Source organism: Acinonyx jubatus, chromosome A1, assembly GCF_027475565.1.
Source record: "Acinonyx jubatus isolate Ajub_Pintada_27869175 chromosome A1, VMU_Ajub_asm_v1.0, whole genome shotgun sequence".
Lineage (NCBI taxonomy): Eukaryota > Metazoa > Chordata > Mammalia > Carnivora > Felidae > Acinonyx > Acinonyx jubatus.
In genome coordinates, this window is record NC_069380.1 from 82,088,603 (window position 1) to 82,099,091 (window position 10,489).

The 10,489-nt window shown below is 34.1% G+C and overlaps 1 pseudogene; it reads right to left on the bottom strand.

The window, feature by feature from the left end:
• Nucleotides 1-8,842: 8,842 nt before the first annotated feature.
• LOC106975076 (olfactory receptor 2M3-like) lies at nt 8,843-9,787 on the bottom strand (annotated as a pseudogene).
• Nucleotides 9,788-10,489: the final 702 nt, after the last annotated feature.

Below are 10,489 nucleotides of genomic sequence, written 5' to 3' on the forward strand. Positions count from 1 at the left end.
TGAGTATTGAATGTCTTTCCATTTCTTAGAGTTATCTGCAATTTTTTCATCAATGTGGCATAGTTTTCAGGGCACAGTTATTTTATCTCTTTGGTTAGGATTATTCCTAGATTTCTTATGGTTTTTTTTGGTGCAATGTGGTGCAACATGGGATTTATTCCTTAATTTCTCTTCTGCTGCTTCATTATTGGTCTATAGAAATGAAACACATTTATGTACATTGATTTTTTTCGTCCTGTGATTTTACTGAGTTTGTTTATCAGATACAGGAGTTTTTTGGGGGAGCCTTTCAGGTTTTCTATACAGAGTATCATGTCATCTGCAAGCAGTGAAAGGTTGGCTTCTATCTTCCCAATCTGGATGTTATGTATGTATGTATGTATGTAGGTATGTATGTATTTATTATCTGGTTGTTGCTTTTAGGACTTACAGTACTATATTAATAACAGCGGTGATACCGCATATCTCTCTCTTGGTTCCTGACTTCAGAGAAAAGGCTCTCACATTATCTCCTTTGAGGAGGATATTAGTTGTGGGTTTTTCATATATGGACTTTATTATGTAATGGTATGTTCCCTCTAAAAGTACATTCTTGAGGGTTTTTACCATGAATGAATGTTGGGTTTTGCCAAATTCTTTTTCTGCATCTATTGAAATTATCATATGGTTCTTATCTTTTTTAAAAAAATATGTTATATCATGTTGATTGGTTTTTAAATACTGATCCACACTTGCAACCCAGAAATATACGCCACTTGATTGTAGTGAAGGATTTTTTAAATGCATTTTTGGATACAGTTTACTAGTACTTTATTGATTATTTTTAAAATCTAAGTTTATCAAGGATATTAGCCTTTGGTGTTGTTGCCGTTGTTGTTGTTTTAGTAGTATAATTATCGTCATTTTCTGATATTGGTATCAGGTTAATCCTGGCCTCATAAAATGAATTTTGTGGATTTTCTTTGCATTTCTTTTCTTTTTCTTTTTCTTTCTTCTTTTTTATTTTTTAAACAGTTTGGCTATGGGTATCAAATCTTCTTTATATCTTTGGTAATATTTCCACTAGAAGCCGTTTTTTAATATTTTTAATGTTTATTTGTATTTTTAATTTTTAATGTTTATTAATTTTTGAGAGAGAGAGAGAGAGACAGAAAGATTGTGAGCAGGGCAGGGTCAGAGAGAGAGGGAGACATACAATCTGAAGCAGGCTCCAGGCTCTGAGCTGTCAGCACAGAGCATGACATGGGGCTCAAACTCAAGAATTGTGAGATCACACCTGAGCTGAAGTCAGAGGCTTAACTGACTGAGCCACCCAGGCACCCCCTTGGAGACATTTTTCATGAAATTTGTTCACTGGGAGTTTTTGATCACTTAATGTCTTTGTTGGTTATCATTCTTTGTTGTTCAAGTTTTCTACTTCTTGTTTTCATTTTGGTAGTATATATATTTCTAGAAATTTATCCATTTTTTCCAGGTTGTGTAATTTACAGGAATACAGTTTTTCATAAAACTCTCTTATAATTGGTTGTAGTACGTTTTGTATGTTCTTATTGCTCTTCTTTCATTTGTTATTCTATTGAGTTCTTTTGCTTTTGTTTTTGATAAGTACAGGTATAGCTTTTGCAATTTTATTGATTTTTTTAAGAACAAGTTTCTTATTTCATTCATCTGTTCTTTATTTTTCTTGTTTTCATTTTTATATCATTTAATTCTACTCTAATACTTATTATTTTATTTCTTCTGCTGGCCTTAGGCTTTGTTTATTGTTCTTTGCCTAACTCCTTTATTTGTAAGGTTAGGTCATTTATTTGAGATTTTTCTTACGTCTTGGAGTAAGCCTGTGTTGCTTTATGCTTCCCTTTCAAGATGGCTTTGGCTGCTTATGACACAGAGCCCAATGTGGGGATCAAACTCATGAACTGTGAGATCATGACATGAGATGAAATTGGGCACTTAACCGACTGGGCCACCCAGGTGGCTCTTTCTTATTTGATGCCTCCAACATAAAATTTATTACATTTGATAAACTCACTGAATTCCTTAATTCAATTCTCATGTTCCATATTTCATTGCTTTCCAGGCTTCTGTGTCATTAATTTGTTCCTTTGTTTCTTGTAGCTTGCTGCTCATTGCATCAAGCCTGTTTTTCATCTCTACTTTTGCATTCTTCCACTTTTTAATGTCTTTTATCTCTCTCTGGGAAATTTGCACTGATGTCTTTTATGATGTTTTCAAACACAACTAGTGTCTTTTGATCATTGTTTTAAATTATCCATCAGACATATTACTTACATCTGATTTATTTAGTTCTGTTCATGTTGCCTTATACTGTTCTTTCATTTGTGATAAATTACTCCATAATTACATTTTGTCTAATTCTCTGTCTTTTCCCCTGTTTTAGAAAGGGAGTTATGTTTTCTGCTCATGAAAGTAATGGCAATATGAAGAAGAGGTCATGTACTGCCCCAGATCTAGTGGTTAAGTAGTGCCTCTGGTGTGAGTTATATTCATTCTACTATTGTGTTTTGGCTACACTATCCTTCAAGCCAGCCATCTGCAAAAGCTCTCCTGGGATGATTTGTGGAGTTTTTGATCTATGGCTTAAAAGTGGTTTTAACTAGGTGTTCTCTGTTATGCTTGTGAAATGAGACTTGACACCACCTGCACTGGGACTCAGGCTCTGCAGAACTCTCTGGTCAGGAGACCTGGTGTGGGGAGATGTTTTTGCTGGTCTTCTGAACGAGGGGCTCACCATGTTGGTATTAGCCAAGCTTGACTGAGAAGGGTAATTCTATCACATATCTTGAGGGCAGGGCTTGATGTAAAAAGTTAGACAACCCTGTTTGGTCCTGATTCTTCCTGCAGGTGGCACTGTGTTAACACTAGTGGCAGGGAAGAGAAAATTGCCAACCAACTCTTTTGTTCCCAGAGAGTCATCTCAATGAAAGCTGCCACTTAGGGAAACACCTTGCAAAGAGCAAATAATCTTTACCCTGTGTTCCCCAGATATTCTTCAAATTGCTATTTTCATTCAATTTGCCCCCAGGTTGTTTGTCTGAGTCTCTCCAGGGGCAGGGCAGTGAGTGCACTCTGGGCTCTATCTGGTCATCACTTGCTGACCTCTATAACTGTATGCTTAGAAACAGAACAATCTGAGGGTTGATGGGGGGTTGGAAGGAGGGGAGGGTGGGTGATGGGTATTGTGGAGGGTACCTGTTGGGATGAGCACTGGGTGATGTATGGAAACCAATTTGACAAAAAAAATCATATTAAGAAAAATTAAAAAGAAAACACATATGTTGCTAAAACTCATGAAATTCACCTCCTCTAGTTTCCCAAGATAATGGCTTTGGAAAAAAATGATCTCCTTGTGCACGTCTCTGTGTACTGCTCTCTTTCTCTCACCCACCTCTGTGGCCATGACTCCCTGTCCTCCCTAGTTCCTGTGATCTGTTTCTCCCCTAAACTTGGTCTCCACACTTCCTACCCTCTTTGGTGTGGTCTCTTCTCTCCCTGTAGTTGTGAAGTTTGTTTTTTCAGTCTTCAGGGCTACTTTTGATATATGTGGGATGATTTAATAGGTACCTACTTGTGTTTATGGTATGACACCAGCTGTGTGTCCTCCTAGTCCATCACCATCCTCTGTATCCCTTATGATCATTTTAATAGATGGAGACAAATAGTTTGAAAAAAAACTTAACATCTGTTTGTGATTAAAAACTCTTAATAATTAAGTATAGAAATAATTAATATCTCAAAATAATGAAGACCATATATGACAAGCCCAAAACTAACATCATACTCAATGATCAACAACTGGAAACTTTTCTTTATGATCAAGGATAAGACAAGAGTGCATACTCTCATTGATCCTATTCAGTATTTTTACTGAAGTCCTTGTCTGAGTAATCAGACAAGAGACATAAATAAATGCATCCTAATTTGAAAAGGAGTAAAATTGTCTCTATATGAAAATGACATGTTTTTATTTACATAGAAAATCCTTAATACTCCACGAAAAAAACCTCTTAAGTGTAATCCATGATTTCAGTAATGGTGCTGCATACAAATCAATATACAACATTTAGCAGTACATCTCCACACTTATAACAAATTATCTGAAAAAAAGCAATAAATAAAAACATACAATTTACAAAAAAATAAAAATAAAATAATTAAAAGTAAACTTAACCAAAGGAGCAAAAGATCTTTACCTTGAAAACTACATTATACAGGTTGCAAAATTTAAGATAGATAAGTGGATATATAACTCATTTTCAAGAATTGGAAAAATTAATGTTGTTAAAATGTCAATACTATCAAAAGCCATCTATAGATTCAATGAAATCCCTGTCAAGATTTTAATGGCACACTTTGCAGAATAGAAAAAATAATCTAAAAATTTATGTAGAGCACAAATACCTGAAGTAGCCAAAGCTATCCTGAACAAAGATGAGGCACCATACTTCCTCATTTCAAGATATATTATAAATCATGCTAGTGAAAAGAGTATTGTCTTATTGTAAAAACAGACAGATCAATGCAATAGAATTAAGAGCTCAGAAATAAACCCAAGTATATACCTTCACCTAATGATTGACAAAAGAGTCAAGAATACTCAATGGAAAAAGACAATACCTTCAACAAATGTTGGTGGGAATATTGGATATTCACATATATAAGAATAAAATTAAACTATCTTATACCACTCACCAAAATTAACATGTAAAGAATTAAAAATTAAATCTAAAACCTCATATCATGAAGCCCCTGAAGGAAAATACAGAAAAATAAACCTCTTTAACTTGACTTTTAGATATGATATTTTTGGATGTAACATGTAAAGCTTAATGACTAAAAATTTTAAATATGAGATCATATCAAAGTAAAAGGCTTCCGCAAAACAACATGAGTAAACACAAAGTTAAAATCCAACCTACACAATATGAAATCTATTTTTTCATGCCGTATTTCTGATAAGGGTTGAGTATCCACCATGTATGCAAAAAAATAACTTCATACATATTAATAGCTAAATATATTTCAATTAAAAAATAAGCAAATTACCTGATTATAAATTTTTCCGAAGAATATATATTAATTACCAATGGATATATGAAAAGATAGCTTCAGCAGTATTTAAGAATAGGGAAATTATAACCACCATGACATTTTACCTCAAACCTATTATAAAGGTCATCATCAAAAGACAAGAAATGATAAAAAGTGGCATGAGTGTGAAAAGAGGGGAATTTTGGTGGGGTTGTAAGCTGGTAATGACACTGTGTAAAATAATGTAGAGGAACTTCAACAAATTAAAAAATAATAGAAGTACCATGTGTTACAGTATTTCTGCTTCTGAGAATATACCCAGAGAAAATGAAAATGCTAATTTAAAAATGTATCTGCAACCCTATAATTATAGCAGCATTATGCACAATATATAAGACATGGAAACAACGTAAATGTCCACAGATAGATGAATTGATAAAACTGTTGTGTTGTGTATATATCTATTGAAATATTTTTCAGCCATAATATGATGATGAAATTCTTTCATTTGTTACAGCACAAATGTAATTTGAGGACATCATTTATGTAAAACAATTAAGAAAAACAAAGTAATATTGCATGACTTCCCTTGTATGTGAACCAAAACACACACTCTTAGAAAAGAGATCAGACTCATATGAGGACTTTAAGAGACAAAACAGATGAACATAAGAGAAGGGAAACAAAAAAATATAAAAACAGGGAGGGAGACAAAACATAAGAGGCTCACAAATATGGGAACAAACAGAAGGTTACTGGAGAGGGTGTGGGAGGGGCGATGGGCTAAATGGGTAAGGGGCATTAAGGAATCTACTCCTGAAATCATTGTTGCACTATATGCTAACTAATTTGGGTATAAATTAAAAAAAATAAAATAAAGAGATTAGATATTTTTTTTCCAAATAAATATTAGGAATGCAATGTAATACATAATGACTTTAGTAAAAACTGTTGTACTGCTATGGCTATATATGAAAGTTAAGATGATAAAAAAGACAAAGAAAATTAAATGGGTGGATCCTAAGAATTCTCATTACAAGAAAAAAATAAGTCTCTTCTTTTGGTTTTTCTTTATTTCAATTTATACAAAAAGATAAATGTTAACTCAAATATGTGGTAATTATTACACAATATGTATGACTGAAATAACTATGCTGTACTTTTTAAACTTGTACAGTGCTGAGTTTGAATTGCGTCTCAGTAAACCTGAGGGGGGAAAAATGATGATGAATGAAATAAAAATAAAATGTTCTCAACATGGAAAAAAAGAAAGAAAGAAAGAAAGAAAGAAAGAAAGAAAGAAAGAAAAACTTGCTAGTTCTTGCTAAATAGGTTCAATGGGCATAATGTCATCAATAAGTGGAGCAGTGTGAGGATTTGTGCAGTATCAAAACAACAAAGATTTCAATGGGCAATGTTCTGGCAAAGAACTGATGCAGCCCTGAAGCAAAACTGTAAAGGTACATTGTTGACCAAAACAGGCAAAAAAAAACTGTTTCAGGCGGTATTTACAAAGTAGTATAGGAAGAAAAAAAGCATGTTAATAGATGTATACTAAATACCAGGAGTTGTGCTAATTGTCTCCAGCAGAGATGATATATCAGGACAGAAGCTATAATTAGATTTATCCCTTGATTAATTTTCTGATAATACATAGTTGTACTCTGAGATTCATCTGAGTCTGTACAGGCCAAACTAATTAATTACATGGGAATCTAGTAGTTATCACTAATTTGCATTTTTCATGTTTTGATGATGGTATTAATTTCTGCACTTCCCTCGGGGATGTAGTATTGTTTCTGTTTTACCATATGGGCTAAATTGGATAAAATGAAGCCTTTCACATTGCTCTTTTAACCATAATATCCTCATCCTATAGATTAAATATTGATCTAGGGATTCTCCTGGTTGTCAAGTATATTTATTCCAAGTATACATTCAGTACTGAAGGAACAACAGGAAGTATAGGTCATGGCCCCAAGAACACCATAAGACTTACTTTGACCTGCCAACCATATTGGTATTTGAGGTCATTAGAAATCAGAATTATTTGGAACCAATGTTTAGTAATCTTGAAAGGGTTGAGACTTCATTTTTTTATGTATAGTCACTTCAGACCAAATGGGGAATGGTTGAATTAAGATAGCATTGAGCCCATATAAATTAATTTAGCTATATCTAGTGTCATATTTTCCCCTCTTTTGTGTAGTACCTAGAGAATATAGGGCAAGCATGTCCTCCTGGAGTCTATCAATATATAATAGCTAGATCTTGCAATTTTTTTTGTTATATAAATGTTTTTTTCTTGGATCAGAATGTGAACCCAACTTCTTAGAATGTGATTGGTCTGACCCTCTGGTCCATAGGCAACTCCTTCCACCCTATAGCAGGGCTTACAGAGAAAATATGGATAGGCACCAGCATCCAGGATACACAGGGATCTGCTCTCCATTGTAAGAGGGTAGGGAATATTAGTGCCAAGCCAAAGATCTAAGATAATCAATGAACAAGATTGGAGACTTTTAAGATATAAGAAAACATAGAAGGAAGAAGGAAGAAAACAGGAAGAATTGTCATTTTCCACATATAGTACAGTGCGTTTGTTTGTTTGGGTTGTTTGAAAAAAAGGGACAAGAAAAAAATGAAAAAATCTATACACAATGTTAAGTATTCCTTGGCAATTAGAGCATAGGTTGAACGTGATTAAAGGATGTTAACCCACAAAAGACATAAAAAATTGGGAATGCTTATATATATTAGGTCCATTGTAGACTTTTCTATAAATATACTGCAGACTCACCGAAGACAATTTGGTTAAGAAGACAGAATAAACAGATAATTCAGGATCTCTTTTTCCATGACAAAACATTAGAAACAAGAGCAAAGATGTGTGAAAAGTCCTCAATTTTGTTCAAAATCTATGTGGTTACCATAATTGACTAGGAGTTATGAAGATTCATTGAAAGAAAGAAGCTGACATGAAATATATGAGAAAATATGTCCATCTATGATGATCCAGAATAAAAAAAAATACACATTAGTATGTGAGTATAATTGGATTTCTCATGGAAACAGAATCCCTCAAAATCCTGAAAATAATTCAACTAGGCATTACAGAAACCCAATTAACTCTTAACATTATTTTAAAAAGACAGTGTAGGGGCGCCTGGGTGGCTCAGTTGGTTGAGTGTCCAGTGTTGGATCAGGTCATGATTTCACGGTTCATGAGTTTGAGTCCCACAAATGGGCTCTGTGTTGACACCTCAGAGCCTGGATTTGGATTCTGTGTCTCTCTCTCCTTCTGCCTTTCCCCTGCTTGCACTCTATATTAAACATTGTATAAATTTAAAAATCCCAGTGTATGAAATCTTCACCTAAAATGACTCTAAAGTGACTGCATTAAGTTTTGGGTTTGCCACATGGTGAAAGAAGCTTTGTTTGTTACCCAGATATAAGTCACAACATTCCTGATAACGTTAAATCAACCTATAGTGTCCTTATTCAAGAAAAGGTCATAACTGTAAGGTCATAAACTGTATTTAATCATAATGTAATTAAATATAGAATAATAATAACAATTTGAAACAGTTTTATTTAAAATCAAGGATTTGTGTGTTGCCCATGAATGTGTTATTCCAAAAATGTGCACATAAGTGTCACATTTTACAACTGATGAAAATAAAAGGAGCACTAAAGAGATATTGGCAAAGCATGAAAGTAATTAAGCAAATTATTCTCTATACTTGGAAGAATTCTCTTTCCCCAACACCTTCATGAATAGTCTGGCCAATTATTCGTTGCAGAGGCTATAGATGACAGGATTTAGCATGGAAGTAAGGATGGTGTAGAAAACAGAAACAATTTTATGCTGAGTGGGAGAACAGTCTGAAGTGGACAACATGTATATGAACAAATTTGCTCCATAGTACATTATGACCATCATGAGGTGAGAGGAACAGCTGACAAAAGTTTGTGGGTATCCTCTCCAGAACCCATGCAAATGACAGACAGAATAACAAGCATAGGAAGCAATGATGATTGCTACAGGGAAAACAATCATTATGATACAACAGTAGAAAATAACTTCTTCAAATGTTGAAGTATCATTGCATGAGATGATTAGCATGGAAGGAAAATCACAGAAGTTGGCTATTTCCTTGAACCCACAATAGGAGAAGGAAAGTGTAGCTACAACATCAATGAGACCATCAGTAGAACCCAGGATCCAGAAAGACACAGTCATAAGTCCACAAATTTTAGAACTTATAAGATCAGTTTATCTTAGAGGGTGGCAAACGGCAATATAATGGTCATAAGCCATGACTGCCAACAGGAAATATTCACAACCTATTAATGATGCATAGAAGAAAATTTCTGTAACACCCTGCCACAGAAATGGACTTGCTGACAGATAGGTAGTTGAAAACCATCTTAGGTACAGTGGTGCAGATGAGCATGAGGTCCATGAGGGACAGTTGGCTGACAAGGAAGTACATGGGTGTGTGGAGTTGGGTTTCCAGGTAGATGAGGAGAACCATGACACTGTTTTCCGTGAAGGCCACTGTGAAGATGCCCAACACCAAAGAGAAGAGGAAGATGTGGTTGGGGCTGTGACTGGAGATTCCTAGAATGATGATATCAGTATTAAATATCTGATAGTCCTGTGCCATGATGAATTTTTTTTGATCAAATACAACAAAAAGTGACATTACTTCATTAATTTGATAAATATGTACCCAGGGCCTTACAAACCTTGTGATTGTGGTAAATTCTACAGGTCAATGATTAAGATGACTTCACCAGGATTAGGAAATTCAAAGTTCAAGAACTATAATATTGAAAAGAAATATGTCTGTTGGTATTGTCAGTCTGTAAAACTGTTGAACATTTGCTAAGTTCAGCTTCTAAGGACCCTTTGTCGCCCTTTGAGAATTAAGCAAATAATATACATTTTTACTTAATTTATAATGCATCTTCAAAAAGGAAACTTCCCCAAAGCTATTAGACAGTATGTGGAAATATCAAACGTTCTTTAAAGATAAGTTGATTTAAAAATTCAGCTTAAGTCAGCCTGTGGCAGAAAAAGTAACAGAGATAAAGAATACAATATGAACATTTGCTCTCATGATACTAGGCACTTTTTTTTACTAGTGTTAACAAAACATTTACATTTATCTATTACTTCACAGTTTAGAGTGTTTCATTTGTATTTATAGAAAATATTCTGTCCAGTAGTTGATGAATTGAGAAAGATTTTAATTATACAAATATGGAAGCTTTGTACTTAGTAAAAACTTTGTACTAAAATAGCCCAGTGTGATAGGGTGACTTGTGTTTCACCAAAACATATGTCAAGTCTTCAACCCCAGCACCTCTGAATGTAAACTAATTTGAAAATAATTAGTTAAGATGAAATCATACTGGATGGAGTTGGGCA